Source organism: Anser anser, assembly GCF_964211835.1.
Source record: "Anser anser genome assembly, chromosome: 3".
Classification (NCBI taxonomy): Eukaryota; Metazoa; Chordata; class Aves; order Anseriformes; family Anatidae; genus Anser; species Anser anser.
The window spans coordinates 45876374-45896923 of NC_139722.1; the positions used below are offsets into that span (position 1 = coordinate 45876374).

At 35.1% G+C, this 20550-nt stretch overlaps 1 protein-coding gene across 11 annotated transcripts in view; it reads left to right on the plus strand.

The window, feature by feature from the left end:
* The window catches only part of GRIK2 (glutamate ionotropic receptor kainate type subunit 2), a 411583-nt gene that overhangs the window by 14777 nt on the left and 376256 nt on the right, over window positions 1-20550 (plus strand). Inside the window, exon 1 of one of the 11 annotated variants that reach the window (XM_083831529.1) lies at window positions 10929-11956. The exons of the other annotated variants lie outside the window; for them this stretch is intronic. The gene's annotated coding sequence lies outside the window, so the exon portion shown is untranslated. Of the gene's footprint in view, window positions 1-10928; window positions 11957-20550 lie in introns of those variants that run through there. 11 annotated transcript variants of the gene reach the window in all.

Genomic DNA, 20550 nt, shown 5'->3' on the forward strand with positions numbered 1-20550 from the left:
TTCAGAGCTAAGACTAACATTTAAACTTCTATAAAGACTACTAGCTTATTTTTTGTTTGTCTATATTATTTGTTATTATATGATCTTCCCTTCAGTAGGAAACAGAATATTTTATTTCATTTTATTTTAATTTAATTTAATTTGATTTTTTTTTTTTTGCTTCTCTTATCAACACTGTGGTCAGTTATGCAAGCAGGGAGCAAGTTAGACAAAACCTTTCAAATGTGATAAACTTCCATTTTCAAAAGTGCCTTAAATTTAATGTCCTGTAAATGCCTGGGGTAATGGGCTTCAGGCATGCTATAACTTCACATAAGTGAACAGTATTTTACCTTAACTAGGCCTACATGATTCAAGACATAGGTGTTTTATCTTTCTCTGTATAAGATTTAATGTAGGTGTAATCCCGTCTTTCATAATAAGAAATTTTATGAATTTCAAAATGCAAATGACAGTAGGTAAGACTCTTTTAGAGCTAGTTTCAACATTACCTTCTTTCAATATAATACGTTATTAGGAAAGGAACAGGTAAACATATAAATATTTTATGCTATGGAGATAATCTTTCTAGAAGTCTAGAAAGTCGTGAACAACAGAGGAAGGAGACTAATGTATGGTTATTCACTTTTTATAAAAGAATATGGCAATTTGAATGTTTTCAGGTAGGGTATTTAAAAGAAATGAAAAGAAGCATGGACTATGAATAAGAAAAATATGTAATTCATTGCCAGTGAATGTTCTGGCCCCTAACCTCTCAGTAATTACCAACATTTAAGGAAGAAAGGTCTCCACTGGACACTACTGCTACTTTTGGCTCTGTAAGTCCCTAGATAAGTAATTGTGGAAAGTCGAAGAAACTAGAGTAAGAGTTATTCCATGTTTGCCTTGTTTTTTCCCTTTCCCTTAAATTTTGACTATTGCACTGTGTTGAAAACAGGGTAGTGTGTATTGGAAAAATAGTTCTTTTTGATGCTACTTTACAGCTATTCTTATGTTTTCTGTAACATGCATAAGCATAGAATATATAAAATGATATCAGTGAGTTACTGTGCTGTTACTGGAGATTAAGACAAAGAAGGTTAAGAAACAAGTAATACATTCTTCATATATGAATAAAATAATTAGATAGAGTAGAGGAAAAGAGAATTTTAAAACACATGCTAAGTATGATTCCATGTAAAAAATGGTATATGGCACTCTGCAAAGCAGTATTCAGCCAAAGGTAATTACTCAGCTCTGCAGTGGAAAATGTGGAAATACAGTTCTGGAGCAGGATCACAAAAACACAGCTCATTTGTCTTTCTGCAGAAAGATGTCAATAAAAATATTGGTGAGAGCAGTGGCCAATGTATCTTTCTTTTTTTTCCTTTTCTTTCATTTTTTCCAAGTAGAGCATCTCTACAAAAGCATCACAGTCTTTATATAATATAATTTCAGCATTTATGCAGAATAGAATGTTACTTTAAAAGCTTAACATTATCCTTGGAGGTCTCCAAGTAAAATACTAAACAGTCTGGATAATTTCAGTTATCTGAGGTCTGTGCCAGCAGTGGAGCTAATGGCCTATTGAAATGTACATGATGATATTTCTAGCTACACAAGCTTGTATACAACTTTCAGTTTCTTGTATTGCTTCTCTCAAAAGAAGAATATGTTCAGCCAGGGTAGAAATGTGAAAATGTTTCCTAGAAACTTGGAGGTAATATTATCTTTTATCTTATTCATCAATAAATAAATAACTAAATAAATAAATCCTTCTGGGCATAGGTATCAGTGATTTTAGTGATTTAGAAAATAGAAATTACTATTTTAAGACCACAGAAAGCGGAGAGCATAATTTCATATTGTAATCAAACTCTGCTGCTGAGAAACATTCCTGTGTCACAAGAAAGATCTATTGACCATTGTTAGATCAATAGATCACTGTCATCATTACCTCTTAGTAAGAAAGTTTATTGTTTAAAATAATCCTGTAGCTCCCCAGTGGGGCAGTTGAAAGTCCAAAGCCCAGAAGGAGAATTGGCTCGCTGCTTCCACAAACTAAAGCAGTATCTTTAAGTGACATCATGGGGAAAGTCATGAAGATTGTGATGCCTTGTTAAGGATGGTGTGTTTATGTACTGCAAACATTAAACACAAAGAAGATACAGAGCTTTCATCCATATGCCAAGATTCTTCACGTGTCAATTTTAGAAATATTTCCTTTGGACAAAATTAAAAGGAGCTCTACAAGTATAGCTGTGTATGAAGTTAATGATACAATTATGAAATAAGTGATTACAGATGAATGTAGAGAAGCCTAGTTTAAGGATTTCTCTACCTGTCTGATTTAGATATTCTTGAAAATAGATCTCCCAAGATCTTACTTGTTTGACTGGATACTACTCAAAAAAAAAAAAAAAAGATAAATGTCGTCAATGCCCAGAAAAATACACAACAGAGAAATTGCAGTAGTATTAAAATAAAGCATTGCTTTGAATGGATAAATTTAAGTAAGTACTATACCTGAAAGACAGCCAGTGGTTGTCAGGAATCTACAAATGGCTATGGGCAGTTCTTTTTGTTTGTTTGTTTTATGATATTGATAACTGCTGAAAAATCATTTAAAAATATTAAAGCTTACAGAGACAGAAATTTTTAAAATTTCCAAGTCCTGTTATTTATGGATTAGCAGATAGATAGTAGATACATATCCTCCCATCCTCACAAATTAATGTGCATATGTGTGTGCATAATATACCCTTTTAGATCAAGTCAAAAGGACAAATAAACAAATTAAAAAATTGCCTGTGTATAAGACTAATTTATAAAATAACATCTGTGCAATGACTTTGTAGCTTTTGTTTACTAACCTCAAATTTGGATTTAGAAATCTTGACGCTTTTGGCTTTCAAATTTGAATAAGCTTAGAATCTGTTTTTTTTTTTTCTTGTGTCCATACTAAAGCAATAATATTTTCTTTATTATGTGAAATCCTGTGAGCTTGGTTTTGAGTCTGAAGGACTTTTTTTTTTAAAAAAAAAAAAAAAACAAATAAAAAACAAAATTTTGAAATATTGCTGCTTTCTTTTTGCAATCTGGTTACAATTTATGTATTTTTAGAGAGTCTACAGAAATAATCTTTAATTTTTATCCTCTTAGAATAGGAATGGTAATTTGCCGCCAGCAGGAAACCTTAAATTGCCTCTGAATATGATTGAAATCTAAACTTATATTCCTTATCCTCTTCTGCCCCCCTCTCCCCCCTTTTTTTTTTTGATAAACCTAACTATCCAAAAATGTCTTGGCAGAGTTTTTTTTTAGTCTCTAAGGGAATGTTTGAAAGATACTTCGGGTTAAGTAGAACCGTAAATTATTAACATATAAATTGTTGCTGAAATACTCCCTGTGTGGATATTGTTGCTGTGGAAGAAGAATGTTCTAAAAGGGAGAGGTCAGGTAGAAACAGGCATTCTTTTATTCACATATGAAGCTATTCAAGAACAGTTATTCAAGAGTTCTTGTGCAAGAACTCTACAAATAAGGGCTCAAAGATTTTGATCACTGGTTTCAATAAATACTACAGACTAGTCTGTATACTACATGCATATTAGTAGCATTTCAGCAAAGTTAAAATTATGTGGCCGTAAACTACCTTAGCTCTATGCCCACCCACTTTTTTCCTCTTTGCTCTTTCCAATTGATAATGCAATGAAAGATTGCACTGAAGGAAAGTGGGACAAAGTATTTTCTTTGTCTTCTCAGTTATAATATTATTTTGATGACAATCTGTAGAAGTAGTAAAATGAAGGCTACTGCAAACTTATGATTCATGCTACATTTTAGTCTGTTACAGAATCACAGAATGGTTGAGGTTGGAAGAGACCTCTGGAGGTCATTCGGTCCAACCTCCCTGCTGAAGCAGGGACATCCAGAGCAGGTTGCCCAGTATCATGCCCAGACTGAAGATCTCAAAACAGGGAGACCACGATCTCTCTAGGCAACCTGTGCCAGCACTCAGTCATAGAATCACAGAATCATAGAATGGTTTGGGTTGGAAGAGACATCAAAGATCATCTAGTTCCAAGGCAGAGACACCTTCCACTAGATCAGGTTGCTCAAAGCCCCATCCAACCTGGCCTTCAACACTTCCAGGGATGGGGCATCCACAACTTCTCTGGACAACCTGTTCCTGTGCCTCACCACCTTCACAGTAAATAATTTTTTCCTAATATCTAATCTATTCCTAATATCTAATCTAAATCTCCCTGGTTTTAGTTTCAACATTAATGTTTCCTTGTTTTATCAATGATGTTATATTTGGATGAGGAAAACTGTATATATCACAGCAGTAGATTTTACTACCACCTTGGTTTCTTCTCTCAGACTGGTATGTTGAATTCTGACTGTTAGGAGATCAGTTTTCTCTCAACTTTTTGTATGTTTTATTGGTGAAATAACCTAGAAGGCAGGCAGCCTTCTCACAAGGATTTTATAACTGAATGAAGCGTGTAGCAAACTTCTTTTGCACTCACTAAGGAATTGAAGTGTTGAAGGATTAATTCCTCACTTTGCATTAAAGAGTCAGGAAATGTTAATAACAAGGTGGAATATGGATTTGCTTGGTAATCTGTTATTCCTGTTTATGCTTTCCAATTTCTGCAATAATTAAGGATATTTAAATTTTAAAGGAAAAGTAATCAGCCAGTATTTGGTATGTCAGATTATTTTGTAACAAAACAAATCACAAGTGTACTAACCATTTGAATATATATTGAATATATTTGTACATATATTTTATACAAAGTTTACAAATATTTTATACAAAGTTTATACAAAGTTTAAAACACACTTCCATGGTTGAAAATTATAGCTAAAAAAATATAGAGATGGAGCCTGAAGTGACAGCATTTATAGCTAGTATATACTTGTGCAATGATCTTGATGCAGAATTTGACCAAGCACATTTTAGTCCTCTTATAAAGGAACTTTGTGTTATTCTCCTCTCATAGAGTATAATTCTGTGCTAGAGTCCTAAACTTACACTAGATTTTTCCTGTTTAAATTGAGGCTTACTAAATACTCCCGGACTGTTAATCTTTTGTGCAGTTCAAAGGATGTCAATGAGACTTTTTAAGTCTGATCAAGTAGGAAGAAATATTACACAATGTGATCTTAGAATATACCAAATTGTAACTAAATTTGCACCTAATTTTTAAGGGGGGTGAACATGTGTATTCCTATGCATAGGAGTCCACAGGAAGTGGAAGCGCTTTGACCACATGCAGTCACTTACCAGCTTTTCTGGTCTTGATGATGGCTGGATAATTTTACAGAATTTTGTAGATCTCCATTGCTATTAAATCTCTTTCACAAACAGTATAGACTATGGGGAAAAGAAAAACAAGAAGAGGAAGAAAAAAAAAAACAAACAAAAATCTGAAATGTTTATTCAATTCAGAATAGTTTATCCAATTTACTAATGCAATGGCAGTTAGAATGGTAGTTTTGAATTATCTATGCCCTGTTCTAAACCTTTAATATAAATGGCTATTGGTATATTTCCATTATTTAGTTGTGCACTCACGTTTGTACATAAACCTTCCTTGGAAATGTATGTTCAGAATGGACACACACTATTCCAGAATAAACACATAGTATTAGTGAAATAATTATAGCATTATGACACACCTGTATAAGGCAAGAAGAGCTTGTAGACCAAATATTCCATTTTTACCCAAGTTTGAGGCTTTCTGAATGTGGAATGATCTTATCCTATAAGACAGGGTTGTCTTAGAAAAAGTTACCATATGTGTCAAGATGAATTGTGAAGCAAAGGAGTTCTACGAAGAGGTTTAAAACTGGTTAGTTGAAAACTGTTTAAATATCTGAATTTACTTAGCATTACAGCATTCAAGGACTTAAACACCATAATGAATATCAAAATTAAATATTCATAGCAACCAAATTTGCAAAAAAATTGCTTTACATCTTAATTTTACAATTATTAATTACAAACTTAATGCAACTTCCGTCTTCATAAAAGATTGTGCAATTTCCATTCCACATTTACCAGAGTATATTTAACTAAAAAAAGAGGTTTGAAAATCCCTCAGTCATTCAAGGCAAATCTTGTGGACTCTATTTCACTTAATGTATCTGTTTTTTAAAGTAAATGATATTTTGAAACATAAATATCAAATCAAAACAGATGCATCTGTAAACAAAGCATATGGGTATACATATGCTACAGTGTTCTTTAGAACGAACCCCTTATGAACCCTGAAATATAATTGATGGGAAATACAACATGCTTTGCTGGTAAAGTTACTTTTGTTGACTTTTAGATATCATTGGAAATATAATAGATATTTGAAAATAATGTTTTACTTTTAAAACATAAAATTAGTGAGTGCTGGGAACTTACAATTTATTCAACAGTAGGTTTTTATGAATACTTCCAGTGTTTATGTAAAGAGTATCTCATGAAAAGAACTTGGTCTTTCTGTTCTTAAGCAGGCTGAAATGTAGGCAGCAAAAGAGGAAATACTTTTAAGCAGTAACTAAATAATACAAGCAGTTTGTTTTCATTTGCAAAATGCGCTACTATGCTGTAACTATTTTTGGCTGTTTCTCTGTTATCTTGATCTTGGAACACCTAAGTGTCAACATCTCAGTATACATATACAGCAGGCTGCATAACTGATTTAACAGTGAATTGAATTAGTCTTTATGTATGAGAGAAATCCCAGGAACAGATAATTTGGCAGGGCTTTTACAATAAACACATTATTTTCCATAAATAAATATATTTTTTCCATTATTTCCTGTTTTCAGAGGAAGTAAATGCTTTCAAATGAGTATATTGTTTCTCTGATAACATTCTGGTGAATATCTACAAGATTCCAGTGGTGGAGTTTACATTCTGCATAATGGCTACTTTAAACTGAATATTACTATCCAACTGCAACCACTTACTGAGAGTTCAGTAATGAATAGTAGCTCCTGGACTTCTCTGTTTCCTTTTTTGTTTTGTATTCCATTTCCATTAATTTCTTTCTTCATTAATCCCACAGTTTTATCCATCCTTTGTAATTTCAAGCTAGAGAAAACAAATTAAGAAAAAAACCACAGTTAATTGAATTTATTTACTTTAATGCTGCTAGTCCATATTATCTGCTTTCTTAAATTGAGTTTGGGATTGCCAGATTTAGGGGTATTACACTGCATTTTGGGATGCTGCCAGCATATCCTGAGCAAATATATTTAAGTCAAAACTAAGCTGCTTAAAATATTCACGTTATGCTCTTAGTATGGTTTAGAGAAATGTGAAACCATTTAAGACCTGCAAACCTGTTTTATGGCAAAAATGTGTTTGAACTGTCAGGCATAAATCTGAAATTGATAGTCCCTGTTAACTGTGTTTAATAGGGAATGGCTTCATTGTTCTATTAACAATGATACGTTCAGGGGCTAATTCATTTGAAATTTGAAAGAAAATTTGAAAGAAAAATATTTTTAAAACAATTTTGGGAAAAGGAGTATTCTGAGGAGATAAAATCATGCATACAGGGAAAATGCACATTTCTTTTGAACAGTCAAATATATTTGTTTTATGCATTGCACTTTTATGCATTGCATGGAACTTTGAGTATGAAATTCAATAATACATTAATTCAAAAGTAAATGTCTTTTTAATAGTAATATATATATATAGTAATATATACATATATATATCTACGAGTATATATTACCTCCTGGGGAGACATATATCCTCTAAGAGAAACAAACCCAGGAATTTTAAAATATTTTGCTGAGGAAGCTTTGAAACATGTTTAAGTCAGCTATTAACTTGTTTTTGTGCTTTTTTTTTTTTTTTTCTTACAGTAAAAGAGTGTCTGCTCACAAACTGGCCTATGATAATCTTGAAGAAGGCTACTTTTTTCTTTACCTCTGTCCTATAGTAACATGAATAACAGTTACTGTTAAGGTCAGTTGAACTTAGTGGAAGATTATCAATGAAAATATAATTGTTTATTAAGGTAGGAGTTAACTAAAAGCTAGATATTGAGTTAAGATTGTGTCCTGGCTTTGGCTGGTATAGAGTTAATTTTCTTCATAATATTTGGTATGGTGCTGTGTTTTGGATTTAGAGGGAGAATTATGTTGATATCACACTGATGTTTTAATTTAGAGTGATGCTTCCACTAAGTCAAGGACATTTCAGCTTCTTCTGCTGCCCTGCTGCCAGCAAGGAGGCTGGGGGTGCACAAGAAGCTGGGAGGGGACACAGCCAGGACAGTTGACCTAAACTTGGCCAGAGGAATATTCCATATCATATAACACCATGCTCAGCAATAAAAGCTGGGGGGGAAGTGGCCAGGAAGGAGTGCCATTGCTTGGGGACTGGCTGGGCATTAGTTGGCTGGTGGTGAGCAATTGTGCATCACTTGCTTTCTTGCTTTGTGTATTGTCCTCCACCCTTTCTTTCCTTTAGACTTTATCTCAACCCATGAGTTTCACATTTTTTCCTGATTCTCTCCCCCATCTCACTGGGAGGGGTGGGGTGAGTGAGCAAACAGCTTTGTGGTGCTTAGGTGCCTGCTGTGTTACCCTACAACAAAGTATTATCCTTTGCTTGTTGTGGTGGTGTTTTTGATGTGGATAGTCACTCGAGAGAAACAAACTGTAAAATGATATGATATCATCTCAAGTTTAAATACAATTCAAGCTATCAATATTTGATCTTTTATTAATTAGCCAATAAAACAAAAGTATTGGCTAACAAGTATAGGGCCTACCCACACAAAAATAAATAGCACATTTTTATGTTATCACATCAAGTTAATTAAAACTAATAAATTAGATTCACACTTTCATTTTCATCCTAACTCTATTATACTCTAACCTGGATTCCAGTTGTTTCTGTAATTTTATTACTGAAGACTATTCATTCTTAAATTTTGCCTTGGTTTTCTTTTGATAAGCCCTGACATGGGCAACTGACCAGGTGCAAGGTAGTCAGGGACTCTTTAGTTATTGGACTGTGAAATTATGAGACAAAATATATAGTTTGTCTCTCATCTACTCATCAAAAGCAATTCCAGGCCATATTTTCTTGCTGTCAAAAGAAGTATATTGCTACAGAACCCAACAATAAACATATTTGTTTTGCAATTTATAGAACTCTGGATTTATGCCTGTGTAAGTGTCTTTCTGTATACCAGCCTGTCTGTCCATTTCATTCAGAAGAAGATATTTGCAAAGCTAAGCCAAGTAGGTGATACAAGCTGAGGGTGGTGGTAGGGTGTGGTGCACATGACTAAACCCCAGACCTTGTTCAATTCCAGTGTTACTCTGTGGATGCACCTTTTAAGCGATAACTGCGTCTGGGTAGATTGTCCAGTCTGGGGAAGGGAGAAGGTGTGACATAGAGCTATTGAGTGCAGTGTTGAAGCATGTGTATTCACAGATAGGGACATGTGTACATACATGTTACAGTGTAGCATAACACTTTATTTCTCCATCACCTTAGTATTCTCTGATTTTCTATCTTCAGTGAAATTTTGATTCTGTACATTCAGCACTCTCAGTGCATAGTGCATAGACATACATGCCCACCCAATTCACACACGTATGTGCAAACCTCACCTACTAATCAGCATCTCACGTCAGCTTCCATCACCCAGCAGTGGGCTGTTTTGATTTCATTCTCTCCTGACCTTCATTTTCAGTGAAATTAATGTATTGCTCTCTTCTGAGAACTCCTTAAAACTCTCCTGTGCTGTGACACAACAGTTTCCAATATTTAGGTTCCTGTGTTCAGAACTTGCTATCTATCATTTAACTCAAGTTCTCTCTTCTATTTGTTTACTTTTTGTGTTCATCATCTGTCCAAGCCCATATACTGGATTTCTTTCATACATTTTACTGAAGTGTAAATGTTTTTGTTCTGCTTGTACATTATCTATATACTGCATTGTATTATTTATGGTCTCTGTGTTTTAGCCTGATGATTATATGCTTTGAAAGCAGCTACAAGGTGAAGCTTTGAGTTCTTTTACTTTAAGGAAAGTATTGAACCCCTGTCTCTGCCTAACCAGATAAATTACATCTCAGCAAGATTACTATATAAAAGATAGCCATGACCGCAGGGGAAAAATATGCACATAAATCCTGGAGATGGATCAGGTTTATGAATTCCGGTTTTTCGCAGGCTTTGTAACTGAAGACTGGAGGAAGGTATCTGTGCTTCAGGAAGGGGTAGAATTTCAGGACTGTTCCTGTCTGCTACTCCTTTTAGATATATCCTTCCTTATCCCATCAGATACCTATTGGGAATTATAAGATTACTAATCCTGATCATCTAGTGGCCTCCTTAAATTACTCTGGGATTTTAGGTACACACTTTACCCTGAGGCTAGGCTCTGATATCCCTATGTGGATCTAACCCTTAGTCCTATTTTACTTTCAAAATGAATGTGCTATTTCAATGGGTCATACTTCTCTCCTCATTATACCAGTGTAATGTCATTGCAGGCATGACGGCAGCACTGCTGTAAATCAGAATAAAACTTGCCCAGCATCTTTAATAGATGTTTCATTTCATTCACATTATGTTCACCTTTTAAACTACTTTTCAGATATAATCTTTAATTTCCTCTCTTGGTAACTGCACAAAAATTCTAAACAGCATGCAAGGCTGATGTAGCATACACTGCTGGTATCTAAAAACTAGATAGGTGATTACTTCTAATGGATGATATGAGTATATAAACATATATATGTATATATGTATTTAATGCATAAACCTAATCTTTCTCTCTTGTTCAGCTACTTTCTGGAAAAAATCTACTGATAGTGTGGGAAGGATCCATTTGTTCACTCTGGCTTTCTGAAATAGATACACTATGCAGTCATGTGGAGCCACTACTTTTATTCATGGAGAAGATACATTCTTGGAGGATAGAGTATGTAATATGCGTGTAAAGCCTTTTGCTGCTATTGTGTTGTCGATATTCTTCTTTCCATATATCTGTTCAGAGCATCATCCTAAAATATATATATAAATAGAACACAGGGAGCCAGAAAGTCCTCCTTCCTAGTGAATATTTCTGCATCCTCTTTCGTCCTCTTGGAATAAAGCCATTCGATTTCCAACATTCTACTGTAGTTCTTATTTTTCTGCCAGGAAAAGAAAGAACTCTTTCAAGGAGAAAATGAGTTTTACAGCAAATATCAGATAATGAAAAGAAATTAATCTCCCTATAAAATATCTGCTGAATGTAATGGATTTGAAATAAGACAGGGTAGAACTGCCTGATGGTCACTGCTCAGCTGTCACTAATGCTGCTTTCACATGAGGAAATAGGACTTCTACTGGCTTCAGTGAAAGTTCAGTGTCTGAAAGGCTGCTCGCACACCATTCAGAGGCCATTGCTTACTGAACAAATGCAAAACTGAAATGTGAGCTTCCTGAATCAAATAGGGATAACAAAGAGGCATGTGAAAGCCTTTTAGCACAATCTGATTCACAGTTTTATAACATTTGCTTACAAGTTGTGAGTGAAAATATTTCACTTGTATCTGTATTGGTAGTTCATCTTTTCCTTTTCCCGTCCCAATAGCATCCTCAGATTTAATATGTAGTTTCAGTCCATCTTTGTACACAGGCCTGGGCCTCTTAACATTCAACAATCGGTTGGAGCAGTCAGAGAAACACACCACACTTCCAGAAACAAATCAAAACCCACGTGGCTGAAAGGGACCTGCAGAGGCAATTAGCAGGATTTCCAATACTGACTCTCAGAACCAACTTGTCTGGACATGCTTTGAAACACAAGTTGTGCCAGCTGTGATCTACATCTCTTCAAAGTAAACTCCCCTTGAATGATAACTGTACCTCACAGATAAAGACTGCCCTAAGCCCTGTTTGTGTTTGAATAGTTCTGTGAAGATTTCTATCAACCTTTTAAAGGTGAGTTTCTTGTTTTCTTATAATTAATTACTATTATTTTATATAAGTTACTGAATCTATGGCAATTCTTCTGGTGTAGGCAATGGCAAGAAATTGTGTCATGTTTTGTGTTGGGAGAATTTTTTTTTTACTGACTTAATAGCTGTGAAATACAAAATAAACTCATAAATATTTTCAATTAAATTGAAAATACAAGGTCTGAAATATACATGGAAGAAATTCAAACAATCAAAATATATTTATTTGAAATGTTTATAAGAAAAAAAGAAATACTGACCAGTTCTTTGCATGGGGATATTTTGTGACAGGTTGTCCTAATCAGACAGGTTATCTGAATCAGATTCATGTTAATATTTGATTTTTATTGCGATACTTGAATTTGAGAAACTGCATCCTGAAAAGGAAAGTCCACAGACTGACTGTGTAGGTACTCAGGGTCTTTGTTAGGTACACGGGAGAGAGAGGAAGCCACAAGAAACAATCAATCAATCAATCAAACAAAACAAAACAAAAACAAAACAAAAACAAACAAAAACAACAAACAAACAACAACCAACCAACCAACAACAACAACAACAAAACAAAATGAAAAAGTGGGGAATAGCACACTTCCAGGGGTTAGACACTGTTCATATCTGTGAGGAAGTGGCTTCATATCTCAAGGTCTTTTTTTAACAAACTTTCTTTAAAGAGAAACAAAACCAATACATATTTTAATCACATTTTTTTTTTTTGAAAGACAAGTAGAGAAGAAGCCCACTTTTTATATATTTACTTAGTGGATAATACATTCATACAGGATGTTGTAGTTCTGAGGTCAGTTTTTGCTTCTGTATGAGGGGCATTTAAAACCACATCTACTGCAAACCTAATGCTGATACTGTTTTAGCTTTTGTACTATAATTAATGATTTATTGACTGTAAGAGGTAAAATGACTTTCTAGCTTAGTGGTTAACAGACTTGCTTGGAAGAGTTCTGGACATAAAATAACTTTTTATCCCTTGCCTGTAAAATGAATAATAATCCTTGAGGCAAAAGAATGAGCCCCATGACTCCTCCTAATCTGTTAAGTTTTATACTGCTCTTTCTTTCTCCACTGGTCTTTTGAATATTGAATGATCTTATGTAAGACAGAAATGCTTCAATAGAAGGGATTAAAAACATTCCCCAATTCTATTAACTTTGAATTTTCAATAATTTGATGGTTAAGACAATAAGCTTCAGGGCTAAAGCGTAGATTTAAATTCTTGCAGGGTTCAGACGGGTAAGTGTATTAAGCACTGGAGAAAAAATAGGGAAGCCATCTCTTCCTCTGGCTGTTGTGGTATTTTGTGTGAAGCCAAATCCAATAGGCATGCTGTAACATCACCTATCAGATTAAGCACTGAAGGCAAAATAGATGAAGGAATTCCTCATCTATTTGTTCACCGCAGTAGGTCTGAGTACTGAACTTAGCATTTTTGCTGCTGTTGAGCCTGAAGTGCTTCTAGGCATGCACGAAAGCAGAACTTTGGGCAGGTTGAAAAGTCTGAAATAAGAAGCATTACTGGCTGCACTACTGGCTTTAGGTGTTAAGGAATTAGATATAATTTGATGGCAGCTGAGTGGGGTGAAGACTAGCATTTAGGCTTTTTGACTTGGGATCTGATAATTGCTAGATATGTATAGCAAGAAAAAATAAAAGTCAGGGCCTTGCTTTTATTGAACTGAAGAAAATAACACAAAAGTCACACTGTTAAATTAATGTCAGGTGCTGTTCAGTAAGGTAATTTGTCATTTCTTTGTTTTAATGACATTAGTTCGGCAGGTTTTTCAAGCTAAGAAATTAATATACACACTGAAGCTGCTGAAAATAACAGAGTCAATGAGAACCAAGGAGCTCTACATACGCTATGTTCCCGCAAGGTGTATAACGTTAATATTGCTGACAAACATACCTACCAATACATAATGAAATACATGGAAATACTGTCTACTAGACCAATGTGGCTCGTGCAAATTTAATACACAGCATAAAAAGACCTTGACAAATCCTAAACATTAACTTTTATTTTCTTACTTTGCTGTCAATATTAAGCATCTTCATTTTTTGTGTAAACACCTACAAACAAGTTGTGGAGGCAGAGTAAATCATGCTGAGATCAGTCTGAAGTGCTGGAGGTTACACACTCTTCCCATACCAGAATAGCTAACTGCACTACCTCTCTTCCCTGCAGAAGCTAATCAATAGTGAAACATGGGTGAAAGGTACTTTCAAGACAGATCTGTTGTAAGAGGTGCAAGCTGTTTGCCACTGAACAGGAATAATGTTATAGATGTAGAACTTGCATGTATATGTCAAAATAATAGTGTGTAAATGAACATTGTTCTTGATTAAGAAATTTACTACTTTAAAATAGACTGTTGATTTGAAAATGCAAGTGAAATAATCTTCAGAGAAGTTCCAGATATCAAAGAGTTTTCCTTTCTAACAAGGAAAGACAAGCTCAGAGATTGTTGGTTATTTTAGTATTTAGGTGTTCTTCTTTTTCCATGGAAAACATTGAAAAGACTTATTGTATATGCCATATTTCTTTCATTTTCTTTCTCCTTCAGTCTCTTAACTCCATGGCTCTCAGTCAATGTCTCTGCCTATTCTTTTGAGTGACTGGGAATTCTGGTTACTCACTAACAGGTTTTCAGCTGCTGGGCTGAACAAAATTAACAAAGAATTATAGCAATAAACCATGCAAAATGTAGCAGCAAAATCATATGAGACGAAGCCTCAAAACCTCAAGTTAGAGGTGACAAATATCTTTCATATGAAATCACTCATAAAAACATAAAGCAATCAAGGCATGTTTATTTTCTTCTTATTTTAGGGTCTAAAAAGTCTGTGTAACTTAAAAATTCTATATAGTTATTTAAGGGATATGTTGCACTGAAGATTGTCAAAATAATAGATCGGTTTCACACAGTCTGAGTAGAAGTTTGAATTTAGATTAGAGGGATGAGTGCTTTACACAGTAGCTTCTCTGAAATTCTATACTGTATGTATAGACAGAACCCAGGTTATCATATTCCCTATGTATTTGAAATTCTGAAGACTGTTTTGATAAACTGCATACTTCATTTCAGGTATGTAGAAAATATGAAAGCAAAGTGATACTGACGTTGTTAAAAAACTTCTGTTTCTGAAAAACATATAAACAAAACCCTGGGGTTATTTCTCCTGGGAAAGGATCTCAGAACTAGTTAAATAATAGATGTATGTGAAACTAGGTGATTTTGTTGAGGTCACTAGCACAGTAACCAAAAAAATGTAATTTATAGTATGCTGTATCTATTCAACACTCACAAATAATAGATTTTAATTTCTTCACTTACATTCATAAATCAGGAATAAAATTTTTGTCATCCATATTAACTTCCTGTGGGAGGAAAATAAATCATAGAATCATAGCATCATTAAGGTTGGAAAAGACCTCCACGATCATCTGGTCCAATCATTCCCCTAACACCAATATCACCCACTAAACCATGCCCGTAACCCATGCCATCCAACCTTTTCTTAAACACCCCCAGAAACCCAGGAACCCCAGGAACTCCACTACCTCTCTGGGCTTCCTGACTACTTCCAATGCCTGACTACTCTTTCTGAGAAGAAATTTCTCGTAACCTGAGACCTGAACCTCCCCTGGTACAAATTGAGGCCATTCCCTCTAGTCTTATCACTAGTTATCTGCAAGAAGAGGCCGACCCCCAGCTCCCCGCACCATCCTTTCAGGTAGTTGTAAAGAGCAATAATGTCTTCCCTGAGCCTCCTCTTCTACAGACTAAACAACCCCAGTTCCCTCAGCTGCTCCTCATAAGCCGAGTGGTTGTTCCAGACCCTTCACCAGATCTGTAGCCCTTCTCTGGACATGCTTCATGACTTCAATATCTTTCTTGTAGTGAGAGACCCAAAAATGGACACAGTACTTAAGGTGTGGCCTCACCAGAGCAGAGTACAGGGGATGATAACCTCCCTGGTCCTGCTGTCTACACTATTCCTGATACTAGCCAGGATGCCGTTAGCCTTCTTGGCCAACACTGACAACTTATGTTCAGGCAATCATTGACCAACACCCCCAGATCCTTTTCCTCTGCACAGCTTTTGAGCCACTCTGCCCTAAGCCTGTAACATTGCATGTGTCTGTTGTGGCCAAAGTGCAGGACCCGTAACTTAGCCATGTTGAACCTCATCCCATTGGCCTCTGTCCATTGATCCAACTTGTCCAGGTCCCTCTGCAGGGCCTTCCTACGCTCCGGCAGATCAACACTTCCCCCCAGCTTGGTGTCATCTGCATGCTTACTCAAGGTGCACTCAATTCGCTCATCCAAATCATTAATAAAGATAATTAAGAGCATAAAAAACCTCTATTGAGATTTTTCCTTAAAAATCATAAATACAGTAAAAACACCAAAATGGCATTTGATGTTTATGATGGACAAACAGTACTTACTTTTACAGAATATATACTGTTACACTGAAAAGATTTAAGCATAAACTTTGCTGTAACAAGAAGGCATGAAGTAATGATCAGAACATTTTTGTTTTTGCTGCCTAGTCATGAGGTTTTCTTATGTGGAAATGAAATGCAGGTCTTTTTATCTTTAATTTAATTGCACATTCTCAGATCAAGAAAAAGATTTGATATTGAAATATTTTATACATCATAAGCAGCTGCTGTTGAAACAAAAAATCAGGTAGTGTCATTGAATATGATCATTAACTTTGAGAGAACTAGCTTCGGGAAAGGGAAACTTTACTGGGTTTTGAGTAACAAATTCCATTGCCAAGTTGTCAAAAATATTTTCTAGCACCCTTGAAAAAATTTACTTCTACTTGTACTGTCTATCAAACAAGAACCCAAATTATTTTCACTGAAATAGCAACTCTTTTAGGTGGCTATCACTGTATTATTTTACCGATATGTATTTTCCTGCGTCTATGTTGTGGTCTGAATACCATAAGGAAGAGCCAGTTACTCCCCTGCTTTGTAAACGATAAGCATCTGAGAACTGCTGCTGGACACAGATGTTGCCAAAGATAACATACCTTCAAAAACATTGCAAATTGAACATTCATTTCAACTGAATTATCCTCTTGGGGTAAGCTAGATTGAAAATACTTTGTCTTGGAACATGAACTTCCTTGGGCCCAGATAGTGTGTGTGGACCTGTTAGGGAGACGCTCTGGGTACCAGAGGTGCTGCAGAAGTGTAGTCAACAGAAAGGTGATGTTGAGGTCCAGTGTTATTACCAAATTGTCCAACAGGAACTTAAAGTTTTAAATACAAATATAAATGCAGTTAACCATAAACAAATTAAAATACTGTTTTTAGTACTTGACATGTGATCAAAAATAAACGTATATTCTCAGGTTTAAAGAAAATGAATAGTTTATTTTTTATTTTTTTAAACTATGACTATTTTGGTTTGACGCCTTTTTTTTTTTTTTTTTCCTATATTAGGGTATTGCATATCAGAATAAGCAAGTATTTTTGTCTGTCTGCTTATACATATGTCCGCCCTATATTTTAAAAAACAATGTGATTATGAATATCAAACCATAAGGAAATCCACTTAAAAGAAAATGATGAGGTATTGATCTTTGTAAGCTCCTTTACATTGTTACATAATTGAAACTAAAAATGGAAGCACCAGAATGATGTTACTGGCAAAGTAGCATAACTTTCCTTCCTTTCCATAACTCTGTTACGAGAGAGCAGATACAGTTTGTTTTTTCAGTCCCTAAAATATATAATAGATTTTCTTAATTTTCATATGGGGGCTGCAAGAACAGACCTAACTCATGAGAAAATTTCCTACTTTCTATTATACATATATTATAGCAGCATAATAGATGCCTTTGTCCTCCACTATTTTGCAAAAAGGCTAGTGAAGGTGATACAAGATCCATCAAAGTACACCAGAGAAAACTATTGTATCAGCAAATGTTTCAGAGCCTGTTCTGCTTACTTTAGTTGAATTTCTACAATTATGAAACTTGATTTAAAAGCTTGTACTTTGTGTAACTGAATGAGTTCTTTGCCTTCTCCCACATCTTTGTTCCCATCCCATTTCCCAGAAGTCCCAATTAATTTCTGCATTATTCTTCCTTTTTATTTCTAAAAACTGTCTGGAATAGAGATCAGACAGATCTGGAATACATAACAGTTGAAAATGTGGCATGATTTTGAGCAAGACATTCTCTTTTCCATAGAAACTTAACTTAATTATTGTTGAATAACAGAAAGTTGTAAGTTGTTCATTGTTTGAATATCTGAAAAAAAAACAATATTGTGATAGTTGTATTAACCAATATTTCATAAGGATATGAAAAAATATGAAACAAGTTATTTAAAATTCTTTCACCATTAGTGATTCCTTACTCTGCTCTGGTGAGGCCACACCTCGAGTACTGTGTTCAGTTTTGGGCCCCTCGCTACAAGAAGGACATCGAGGTGCTTGAGCAAGTCCAGAGAAGGGCAATGAAGTTGGTGAGGGGTTTGGAGAACAAGTCTTATGAGGAGTGGCTGGGGGAGCTGGGATTGTTCAGGCTGGAAAAGAGAAGGCTCATGGGTGACCTTATCGCACTCTACAGGTACATTAAAGGAGGCTGTAGCGAGGTGGGGGTTGGTCTATTCTCCCATGTGCCTGGTGACAGGATGAGGGGGAATGGGCAAAGTTGCACCAAGGGAGGTTTAGGTTGGATATTAGGAAGAACTTCTTTACTGAAAGGGTTGTTAAGTATTGGAATAGGCTGCCCAGGGAAGTGGTTGAGCCACTATCCCTGGAGGTCTTTAAGAGACGTTTAGATGTTGAACTTAGTGATATGGTTTAGTGTAGGACTTGTTAGTGTTAGGTCAGAGGTTGGACTAGGTGATCTTGGAGGTCTCTTCCAACCCAGATGATTCTGTGATTCTGTGAGGTAGCAGATACACATTTTAATATTTATTGAAGTTATAAAAATACCATATTTATTTCTAAATATTTGCACTTACTTTTGTATTTGAAAATAAATGTTTCCCTTTTCAAGTAACTTTTAAGATTTTATAAATACATTAATAATTGTTTCTTTCCTGTTTCATAATACTCATGGCAAGCTGATGGGAAATTGTAAGGGTGAGAAAAAAATATTAGGCTGTTCTTATAACATTACTATTAATTAAAATTCACAAAATTAAAATAAGTTTTACCAACTTGTGGGTAAATATGTTGCTCCTCCCACTGTGTAGGGGTTTTGTTTCAGCAAGATGGTTGTCAGACCTTCTGCTATTAACTAGCCAAGTGGCTTCTGGTAGATTTATGTCCCAGTGTTTCCATGTCCCAGCACCCAGTGCTCGTAACGCTCTTTAACAGTACACTGTACCTCTCAACCTTCCCAGAGACTTGTGGGTGATAGCGGATGTCATACACCCTCTCAGTGCCATGCTCTTGGCCCAAATCAATTGGTTTTTCCTTCAGAAAGATGGAGAAATTTTTGGCATACTTTGAATTTAAGTCCTCGAAAAGAAGGAATAGAGAAGTGTTCTTCCTTACTTTTTACTGACTTATTTCTGCAGCATAGAATGTGACCAGATTTTCTTACTAGGATTTCATACATGCGAACACTCAAATGTGTAAATTGAGTGAATATGAAAGTGAAGAGACAGTCTCTATAGTGTAATATATTTTCCTGGCTTATATTCATTAAGGATGTAGCAAGTAGGTAAAAGAAGTTTTGAATTAAGTTCTTCTACTTGATATCTCACCTTCAAATTGCTTGTATGAACAAAGTCTTTTCATCACACTGCTATTTTACTTGAGTACACTAACACTCCACCTACCGCCTTAGAATACAGTTAATTGCAAGATAACATGTTAAACTTTCAGTCCATATCTGTTGAAAGACTGACCTGTTTTGGGAAATGAAACAACACAAAATAAAGAAATAACTGCAGGGTTTTTCTGCTCTTCAGAGGCTGTTGGCTGAAAGAATAGGGGCCTAGAGGGACTGTATGCTAAAGAAAAATGAAAAAGAACAGTATGCTTTATGATAAGAAGGTGCTAGGAAGATAGGTAGGTGCATCAGCTCATCAGTCAGCTGCTTAGGCCACACAGAGAGGGAACAAAGATTTCTCCCATTTTATTTTATGTATTTAAGTGGAATATCTAGGATACTTTCAGAGACACCTTCAGTTTTCTATTTATCCTCCAATATTTGCATAACCATAGAAATAAATTCTGAGACAAGAAGTTAGTGTGTTTTTGCAAGAAAAGCAAGACTAGAATATAATATGTGTCCTATCAGCTCATCAAAAGGAAAAGAATGAGGACCGGTGGGATTTTTGACTATTCCTCAAATACTGCTAAGAGGCATATCCTGATGGAGCAAGATAAACTTACATCCCTTGTATGCCTATTTGACAAATCCGTGTTTATCGCCCTTAACTAAAAGCAACCTAGTACTGGAACAGATGATGTTGATGATGATTATATTTATATTTATATATATATATTTTTATGGTCAAAGTAGCTCTTACATTGATACTCCTGCAATGGTGGGCTGAATAAAGATCTACATATA